At 46.1% G+C, this 9722-nt stretch overlaps 2 long non-coding RNA genes across 4 annotated transcripts in view; one reads left to right on the top strand and one right to left on the bottom strand.

Moving 5' to 3' along the window:
• Window positions 1-360: 360 nt before the first annotated feature.
• Window positions 361-9722, bottom strand: part of LOC125393988 (uncharacterized) — a 39073-nt gene continuing 29711 nt past the window's right edge. Inside the window, exons 3-7 of one of the 3 annotated variants that reach the window (XR_014999364.2) lie at window positions 4946-5052; window positions 2843-3137; window positions 2044-2111; window positions 1674-1806; window positions 361-1064 (exon numbers count right to left, since the gene is read on the bottom strand). This is a non-coding gene — a long non-coding RNA (uncharacterized LOC125393988). The remainder of the gene's footprint in view (window positions 1065-1673; window positions 1807-2043; window positions 2112-2842; window positions 3138-4945; window positions 5053-9722) is intronic. The other 2 variants (XR_014999365.2, XR_014999366.2) reach the window with 2 other exon arrangements.
• The window catches only part of LOC146890087 (uncharacterized), a 29498-nt gene continuing 29266 nt past the window's right edge, over window positions 9491-9722 (top strand). Inside the window, exon 1 of the long non-coding RNA XR_014999367.2 lies at window positions 9491-9603. This is a non-coding gene — a long non-coding RNA (uncharacterized LOC146890087). The remainder of the gene's footprint in view (window positions 9604-9722) is intronic.

Genomic DNA, 9722 nt, shown 5'->3' with positions numbered 1-9722 from the left:
AGAGCTGGGTAACCTGTGGTAGTGAGAGGAAGCCAGCCCTGCGTTTTCAGACTTCAGTGGCTCCCCTCAAACAGAATGCGTCTTTCTGGATTCCTGAGCTGAAGACCAACTGAACTGGACCGTCAGGAACGTGCCAGTCGCCAGGGAGAGGCAGAGCAGTCTGCCCCACTTCCGGCAGGCTCTCTGAGCTTGCTGTGCCTGCTCAGCAGCCATGAACTTGCACCCTGCCGATCTTCGCCCCACCCCAGCCCCTAAGCTCACCTCTTAACTCTGTGTTCTCCATCTTCTCTGCTCATGTACAACATTTCAGCACCATCATCATAGAAGTTTAGTTTTCCTTTTAAGGAAATGTACAATAAATAACATGGAAAACAAGCTGTTTATTTTATGTACACACACACACACACACACACACACACACACACACACACACACACAAGTCAGAGAGACACGGAGAGTGATGACAGATGTACGTGTACACAGAGGCCAGCAGAGGATCAGGTATTCTGCCTTACTGTTCAGCTGCTCCGTCTTACTGTCTTGCGGCCCTGGAGATAGCCTGATAGCCAACACGCCCTAACAATTGTCCTGTCTCCACCCCATCGCTCTGGGGTTACAGGGAAATACTCTACCGTGTCCAGTTCCTTTTACCTGGGTTCTGGGATTTGAAGCCCGATCCCTATGTTTGTACAGCAAGCAGGCTTACCTCTGAGCTATGTCCTTAACCGTAGATACAGACTGTATTTCGTTTTGTTTTCTGAGACAGGGTCTCACTATTGTAGCCCAGGCTGTCCTTGAATTTCTACCTTCCCACTCGTCTAATAACTGTAAAGTATCTCCTTGTGGTTTATGATAAGCACTGACTTACCGCATTTTAAATTCTTATAGGTGCTAACTTAACATTGTAAAATTTTAGGATTTATTTTTGTTATTTTTAAATTATGTGTGTCTCTTCTTTGTGGAGGTATGCACATGTCTTGTCAGAGATGCTGGCTGTCCTTGGAGCTGGAGTTACAGGTTGTGAAGCCACTTGACATGGGTGCTGGGAGCCAAACTCAGGTGCTCTGCAAGAGAAGTGTGTATTCTTAACCGCTCAGCCATCTCCAAACCCCAACACTGTAAATTTATTAACTCAGATTATTCTGGGTTAATCTATATATTCACTAACTATTGTAAGTCTAAGAACCACTCAACTGTTGCAATGGCCTCTAGGCGACAGGTCACAACCGTGAAGTAACTTGGTCTTCCCTGATGAAGAAGCAAGATGATGAAGGACGGATGTCCCTGATCTAATTTATGAATAAGCTTAAGGAGAAAAATTTTCAGTGAATTCTGTATGGACTCTGGTGCTCTACTTAACCTGATAATTAAGTGTCCAGTTAATGTGGACTTTCAAAGTAATATTTGAAAGGAAGGTAACCGTAGGCAAATAGATTTCCAGGACAAATGGAGGTTAGGTGTCTAACTTTTAGGGGTCACTTGTACTGGGAGTGAAGAGTTCCGTAGTACTGCATGTATTGACTCAAAAAAAAATGAACATTTTTTTTCTGTAAATGGGGAGGAAGTGTCTTAGACTATGAAAGCAAATACCACGGCTCTAAGTTCCACTATATGAAGAAAAAAATGGAGTGAGTCAATTAAAATTTTCCATTCCATCTAATTTGAAAACTTACCTTGTCTTCAAAGAGAGAAAACAGAGTCCAGGCAAAAGATTTCCAGTTTAATCCCCAGAACCAGAAACTGAAAAGCGTAAGAGAGTCCACTGTGACCATCACCGGCAAGCTGCATGTTCTGTGACTTTCACACCTGTGAGAACGAGTTGCAGAGTTAGTTCTGAGTTCAACCCCTTGTACCACAGCCTCCGTAGGCATCAGGTTTGCATGTAGCGCACAGACACACATTCAGGCAAAATGTTCATAGACATAAAATAATAAACTGATTTTTAACTTAAAATCTTAATGCATTTTGTTTAGTATGTGCATACATGTGTGCTTGTATGCACATGTATGTGAGTATATGAATGGAACTCAGAAAGAAACTTACTAGAATCACTTCCATTCTTCCATATATGCCCCAGGGATAGAACTCAATGTAGCACAATTAGCGAAAACCTAGAGACAGAAAATTGGAGTCAACCTGAAGGTCAGAAAAGCAAAACAGCAAAACCGGCTCTTATCTCTACCTCAGTCTGAAATGGCCATCCTGCCTCCAGGAATGTCCGAGACTGTGTCTGAGAGCTGTCTCCTCCCGTCTTTTCTTCCTCTCTAGGGCTGGGATTAGAAGTGTGTCCCACTGGGGTTAAAGGCATGTACCATCCAATTTCTATGGCAAATAGCATGGCTACTGGGATTAAATGTATATGTTACCACTGCCTGGTCTTATCAGTGGGGTTGTTTTACTTCAGGCAAGCTTTATTGATTAAACTACAAATGAAATATCACTACAACTCAAGTCCTCAGACTTGGTGAAAAGTGACTTCACCCACTGAGACATTTTGCCAGCCCCAAATTTCATTCTTCCTCAAGGCCAAACACAGTTCCATTATGTATATATAACACATTCTCTTTTTTAAGATTTTTTTTATTTAATTTTCGATTTTTTTCTATACAATGAAAAAGGAAAGCTGTACAGAGAGAAAGGGTCCATCCAGAGAGGTGCTTGAAGTCCTGAGGGCAACTCTCATAAAGACCTAGAAATACCCAGACAAGGGGCTACAGTGAGGGTTCAGAGGTTAACAGTACTTGTTGCTCTTGCAGAGGGCCTGGGCTGGTTTCCAGAACCCACATAGTGGCTCACAACCCCCTCTAACTCTAGTTCCAGGGATCCAATACCTTCTTCTCACCTCCATGGGCACTAGGGACAGGCCCTGCCCCCACTGCTAGGAGTCCCACAAATAGACCCAGCTACACAATTGTCACACATGTTTAAAGGCCTAGGTCGATCCCACGCAGGTTCCGTAGCTGTTGGTCCAGAGTCTGTGAGCTCCTGTGAGCCCAGGTTAGTTGTTTCTGTGGTGAACCAGACATCTCATGTAACCAGATTGATGTCTAGCATAGTGATTATCAGAGAGGCTTCATCTAGCAACTGATGGGAGCAGATGTAGCCACAGACAAACATTCGGCAGAGCTCTGGGCATCCTGCAGAAGAAAGAGAACAAGGAGGGATTGTAGGAGCCAGAGGGGTCAAGACACCACAAGAAAACAGCCCACAGAATCAACTAATCATGGTCCATAGGGGCTTACAGAGACTGAACCAATAACCAGGGAGCCTGCAGGGGACTGATCTATGTCCTCTGAATATATGTTATGGTTGGGGTTCCTGTGGTACTACCATTAGTTGGAGCGGGGCTGTCTCTGATTCTTTTGCCTACTGTTGGGACCGTTTTCCTCCTACTGGGTTACCTCATCCAGCCTTAATATGAGGGGATTGCCTAGTTTTATTATAACTTGATATGCTATGTTTGGTTGATATCCCTGAGGGGGCTGCCCTTTTCTGAAGAGAGAGGAGGAGTGGAACTGGGGAAGAAGGAGTGTGTGTGTGTGAGTGTGTCTGTGTGTGAGTGTGTGTGTAGGGGGAGGGGGGACTGGGAGGAGTGGAGGAAGGGGGAAAACAAGAAATAGCAACAACAAAACCGTGATCCAGCCCATGTCAAGAGCCAACTGCCTTGTTCTTATAAAGCCCCAAGCTAAAGACCCCCAAGTGCCAGAACCGTTGTTTGCAATGAACTGATCTGGGTACCCTCACAGCTGCAGGTAATTACCAGAGGAGACCAGGTGTCTCTGGCTGGAGGCTCCCCATTGCTCTGACTAGAATATTGCATGTTAGTGACAGTGACCCCCCCCCCCCGCACCATCCCCCTGGCAAGAAGAGATGTCCATTATAGGGGGTGTCCCCACAGGGACGAGGATGTCACAATGAGTACCTTCTCTTTCACAAAGAAAGGAGTATGCCATTTGTGAGAGCGGGTTCCCCATAGTGAGCTTTTTAAGGTTTCTGTGCTCTACGGCAGTGCTTCTTTGGCATTGCCCAAGGGCTGGCCAGACAGCTCAGTAGATAAAGGCACCTGCCAAGAGCCTGAGGAATTTGAGTTGGAAGCCTGGCACCCACAAGAACTGACTTCTGCAAGGTGTCCTTGGGCCTCCTCATGCACATGGTGGCACATGTGCAACCCCTCCCCCACTAAATAAATAGCATTTAAATGTTTTAAAATATCGCAGTGTGGTTGAATTACCCAGAATGCTATTAAAATAGGTTTACGGGCCCCACTGTAGATGTCCTGATTCAGCAAGTTGGGAGAGGGGCCCAAGAATATACATAGTAAGCTTCGTTATGTGGAGCACCTGTGTGCTCCCGTTAATCCTCGTGGTACCAGACTCGTATGGGGAATTGCTAAGTGATACGGAGATAGGATGCTTCTTGCAACCAGCGCAGCTTTTCTCCCTGGACCAGAGTCTGTCTGGACCACGTTGCTTCCCCTTCCCCAGTGAAAGGACAGCAACACCCACCCCCGAAGCAAAAGCTGCAGTGGGAGGTCCCCTCTATAAAAATGTATTCTTTATTTGTGTGTGTGTGTGTGTGTGTGTGTGTGTGTGTGTGTGTATGTGTGTATGCATATGTATGTGCAGATATTCACAGAAGCTAGAGGAGAGCCTTGGATCCTCTGGAGTTAGAGGTGCAGGGAGTCATGAGCCTGCCGTGGTGGATGCTGGGAATCTCACATTAGTGCTCTGAAAGCGTAGCGTGGGCCCTTGACCCACTGAGCATCCTCTTCAGTCCCCTTTCTCCTTGTTAATCTCTTCCTTCTCTTTCTTTTACTTCCTAACATTAATATGCAGAAAGCAACTGTGAATAATGCGTGGAAGAACATAACTGGGCAATTGTCTTTCAGGAGTTCAAAGAAAGGCAATCAGGAAAGGCTCAGGTGGAACTCAAATGGGAGCCTGACCTTGGTGAAGGGTGGTATTTGGTTAGCCAGACAACAGGGAGTCCATGTTTCAGACTAAGGCAGCAGCGTGGGCATGGCCTCAGATGCAGGCCAGCGGGGAGACAGGCCTGCAGGATAAGATAGGGAGGTCAGAAAAGGAAGCCGCAAATATACAGCTCATTCGGTAAGACATGGGAGGGTGCTGGTGGTTTGATAAAGCTCTGCTTCAGGCAAGTGAATCAGCCAGTGAATGTATGAGCTGGCTAGCCACAGAGGCCACCTAGCAGACACCTCTGAGAATTCAAACCTGGACAATTCGTCTCTGGTTCCTCCTTCAGCCTGAAATGTGTCTAATTCACAGCCTAAGACACCCTTAGATGTTCCTACCTCAGCATGTCTGTCTAAGTTTGGTCCCATAGCATTCTGTCCTTCCTTCCTTCCTTCCTTCCTTCCTTCCTTCCTTCCTTCCTTCCTTCCTTCCTTCCTTCCTTTACTCTCTCTCTCTCTCTCTCTCTCTCTCTCCTTCTCTCCCTCCCTCTCTTCATCCCTCCATCCCTCCCTCTCCCTCTCCCTCTTTCTTTTCTTTTTTTTTGGGAGGGTTCCTAGAAAGGGTTTCTCTTTGTAACAACTCTGGTTGTCCTGGAGCTCACTCTGTAGATCAGTCTGACCTTGAACTCACAGAGAGATCCACCTGCCTCTACCTCCTGAGTGCTGGAATTAATTTAAAGGTGCATATGACGACACCTCAGCTCTTGTTTTTTTTTTTTTAAACAATATTGTTTCAATCTTTTCCCAGCATATTTTTACTGATTATTTGGGAATTTTACACAATGCACTCTGATCACACATGATGCCCATTCCTCCCAGGTCCATCCTCCCACCCTTGTACTCTTCCCCCAAAATGAAAAACAAATACATCAAGTCCAGTTTGTGTTGCTCATCAACTCATTGGGGCATGGTCAGGTTCCCAGTAGTCAACCCTTTAAAGATAACCGAGTCATGAGTGTGTGTGGTGTGTGTGTGTCCATGTGTGTGTCCATGTGTGTGTCCCACCAGATGTCAACTGTGAAGAGCTACAGTTCAGCATCTTTACCACAATTTTTTTAAAAAGTTTTTGTTTGTTTCAGATTTAACTTTTAATTGATTCTTTGTGGATTTCACATCAGGTGTCTCAGTCCCACTCACTGCCCTGTCCCTTCCCATCTATAAGTCAGTAGTAACCTCCCACCCCCATTCCAGGGTAAAACGAGATAAAATTGAAAAGAAACGAGAAAGAGAAAACTCTTGTTGTGAAGCTGCAGTGTAACACAGTGAGTCACACAGCTTTTCAGTCCGTTTATTATTAGTTGCAAGTATTCATTGCACTGAGTCATTGGTCTGGTTTGAGGTCTGCTTTTTGCTACATCATCAATACTGGGCCTTCCCTGGGACTCCTCTCAGATATCCTGACTGGTGCCTTTGGGTCTGCAGGACCGGCCCCTTCCTGTGCTCCAGCAGATCACAGGTGGGGTGGATGACGGGGTGGACCAACTTATAGCCCTGCTTCTGAGTCTGTGGCTGGGTTGGTCAGCCTGCCAGTTCTCCCTCACCCTCAACATCAGGGTGAGCTCTCCTGCACCACCCTGGCTAGCTCACTCTATGTAGTAAGCAACAAGGGGCGGGGCCTGTTCTCCTGCTCTCGTGTCCTGGATTGTCTGGCACACGCCTCCACCACCAGGCCCAGCTCTACTGTGTTGCCCAGGCGAGGTGCAGGGCTACTCTGCCCAGGGCTACTTTGCCCAGGGCTGCAGCTGGTGAGAGGTCTTTATCACAATTTCGAAGAACTCTCTTCAGTGATTTCCTGTCTGAACTGTTTGTTTCCTTTGTGGGGAGCAGCGGTAGTTGTCAGAGAAATCTTCAATGTCTCTCATTCTCAACCCTGAGTCTACCGTCATTGATACCACTACAGAAGCTTCCCTGCCCAGAACATCCAGAGGCAGCCCAGATCATGGATTTCCACGTGGTTTCTAGTGTTTCTTTTTTTTTCTTTTTTTCTTTTTTCTTTTTGGTTTTTCGAGACAGGGTTTCTCTGTGGCTTTGGAGCCTGTCCTGGAACTAGCTCTTGTAGACCAGGCTGGTCTCGAACTCAGAGAGATCCACCTGCCTCTGCCTCCCGAGTGCTGGGATTAAAGGCATGCGCCACCACAGCCCGGCTCTAGTGTTTCTTATGCGTTCAAAAGTCACTTTCATTGTCTCTGCAAGCTCTAAGTGGTAGCTCCAGTATTAAGTAGTTTCCCAACTAGTCTTTGAGTTTTTAGCTGGGGGCCTGTGGTGCACCTGTGGAGGTCAGAGAACCCGCAGTCTGTTTCCGCCCTGCACCATACGGGTTTCTGGGATTGAACTTGGGTCATCAAACTTTACTCACGGAGCTATCTCGCTGGCTGCCAGCTGGCCATTAATTAATTAAGGTGGCCTTGTGCACCTCCCGTTCTCTTCCCTCCGAGCCTTTTCATCCCTCCCTCAATACCTGCTCCCTACTGGGTCATCAAAACCCAAACTAGCTTTATGGGTTTTTTTTCCCATTTATCTTAGTTTAGAGGCATTTTCTTTTTCCTGCTGATCAAACTCACTAGAATATACGGCAGCAGATGGGTTTTCTCCGAATGTTGCTTCCACTCAATGGATCTCACGTGTGACTCATAGATCATCTCAGAATTACAAGCAAGATGCATTTGTCAGCTGAAGAAAGGGAGAGAGTAGCACTACCCCCTACGTTCATGTTTCTCAGCATGCCTCTTGGTCTTCTCCAGAGAAATACAGAGGCCAGGTTAGACCCTTCTATGGGAGTCTGCTGGAGAGATACAGAGGCCAGGTTAGACCCTTCCGTGGGAGTCAGCTGCAGAAATATAGACTAGGTTAGATCCTTCTACGGAAGTCTGCTGCAGAGCACGCTTTCCCGGATCCCTGGCAGGCCACCATGTGGTTCTCACCATCATGACATACTCTCCTCTCCACACGCTGGTGTGTTCATGCTTGCTTCTTTACTCAATTCTCAAGGGCTAGTTCACTCCACCCTTGTCTCTCTACTCGCCCTCTTCCTTGGCCACAGAGCAGATGTGCTGGTGCTATGTGATTTATGGGTGCCCTGTTTTGTTTTTTTTTTTTTTTTATCTCATCTCCAGGAGCAAAGCTTGCGCCCAGGGGCTGATCTGAGCAGCCATCACAGAGACACCCATTGGACTGCTATGGTCCCTTTTTTGATCTCTTCCTAGAACCACAAACCAAGCAACTACACTGAATCTCCATATGGGAACAAACAGAATCTTGCATTACATTTCATTATTTATTTAGATGATTAATTTATTTTTAATATTTTTGATGTTTTCAGATATGCGTGAAATACATTTTTCTATTTGCTTCCTTTTGTCCTCTTACACTCCCACTAATTTTTTCTCCTCTCTTTAGCCCCACATTGTGTATGTGCGTGTTTGTGTGTGAGTGTGCATGTTCCTGCGTGTGTGTGTTATGGGATATTTGTACACTGTGTGAAGATGTATTGTTGTGATTGGTATAATAAAAAGCTGAACAGCCAATAGCTAGGCAGGAGGTGTAGGCGGAACGTCTGACAGAGAGAACTCTGGGAAGAATAAAGGTGAAGTTGCCAGCCGGACAAGTAGAAGAAACAGGAGGTCCAAGATGGAAGAGAGGTTAACACCACATGGCAGGATGCAGATTAATAGAGATAGGTTCTTTTAAGTTAAAAGAGCTAGTTGATATGAGCATAAGCTAAGGTCAAACTTTCATAACTAATAATAAGTTTCCATGTCATTATTTGTGAGCTGGTGGCCGACAAAAATGTTTGCTATAAGGGTGGTTTCCCAGTGAGTTTAATGGGTTTAATGGATTGCTTACATGAGTAGAGGTGAGGGGTTATTTTTTTTAAAAATTATTTACTTATTTTTTTTAAATTTCATTTCATTTAAATTTCATTTCAATCACACCCTCCCACCCCTCCTCCTTTACCTCTTCATCTCCCCCCAACCCACTCCCATCCACTCCTCCCAACCCACCCTCATCTACTCCTCCCAAAGGATAAGGGCTCTCATGGGGATTCAACAAAGTCTGGCACATTAAGTTGAGGCAGAACCAAGTCCCCCCCCCCCATTAAGGCTGAGCATGGCATCCCACCATAGGGAATGGGCTCCAGGAAGCTAGCTCATGCACCAGAGAAAGATCCTGGTCCTGCTGCCAGGGACCCCGGGTGAGGATTTATTTTCCAAAGTCTAGGTAACTTTTCAGATGAATGTTTCCCACTCCCCCTCGCTAGCTGGTTTTGTAAACTTTGGGCAGATTGAATGGTTTCTACAAGTTTTTGGGAAATTTGGAAAACGACAGCAGGGAGCTTTCCTCTTGTTTCTCAGCCTCTCCCACGGTGCCCTAATGTGTCCGGGACTGAGGTTTCCGGGGTCTTCATTCCAACACATCAGTTTTGTCGGTACTTAAATACCATCGCAATACCAAAGCATTCAAAACACACCAGTGGCGCTCTCTGCATTCACTGAAAGCACTCCTGATCACACGCTCGGTGCCAAACAATGCCGTAAGCGCTTGGATCTCAGCAGTGAGCAAGGCAGACTGAAGCTCAGCCCTCCGCGTGGACTCACAGATGAGAATAAGCAAACATACAATTTCAGAGACTGGTAAGTGTTATTGTATTAATTAGGACTCCCTAGGGGAACGAAATGAACAGAAGGGATATGTTTATAATTACGAAAGGAGGTTTACTGTGTCGGCTTATATGATTAGAGGCTGAATGATC

The sequence above is a fragment of the Myodes glareolus genome, chromosome 20 (assembly GCF_982192425.1).
Source record: "Myodes glareolus chromosome 20, mMyoGla1.1, whole genome shotgun sequence".
In the NCBI taxonomy this organism is placed as follows: Eukaryota; Metazoa; Chordata; class Mammalia; order Rodentia; family Cricetidae; genus Myodes; species Myodes glareolus.
Note: the sequence above shows the minus strand (reverse complement) of the source record. Positions and strands in the feature narration are given on the sequence as shown.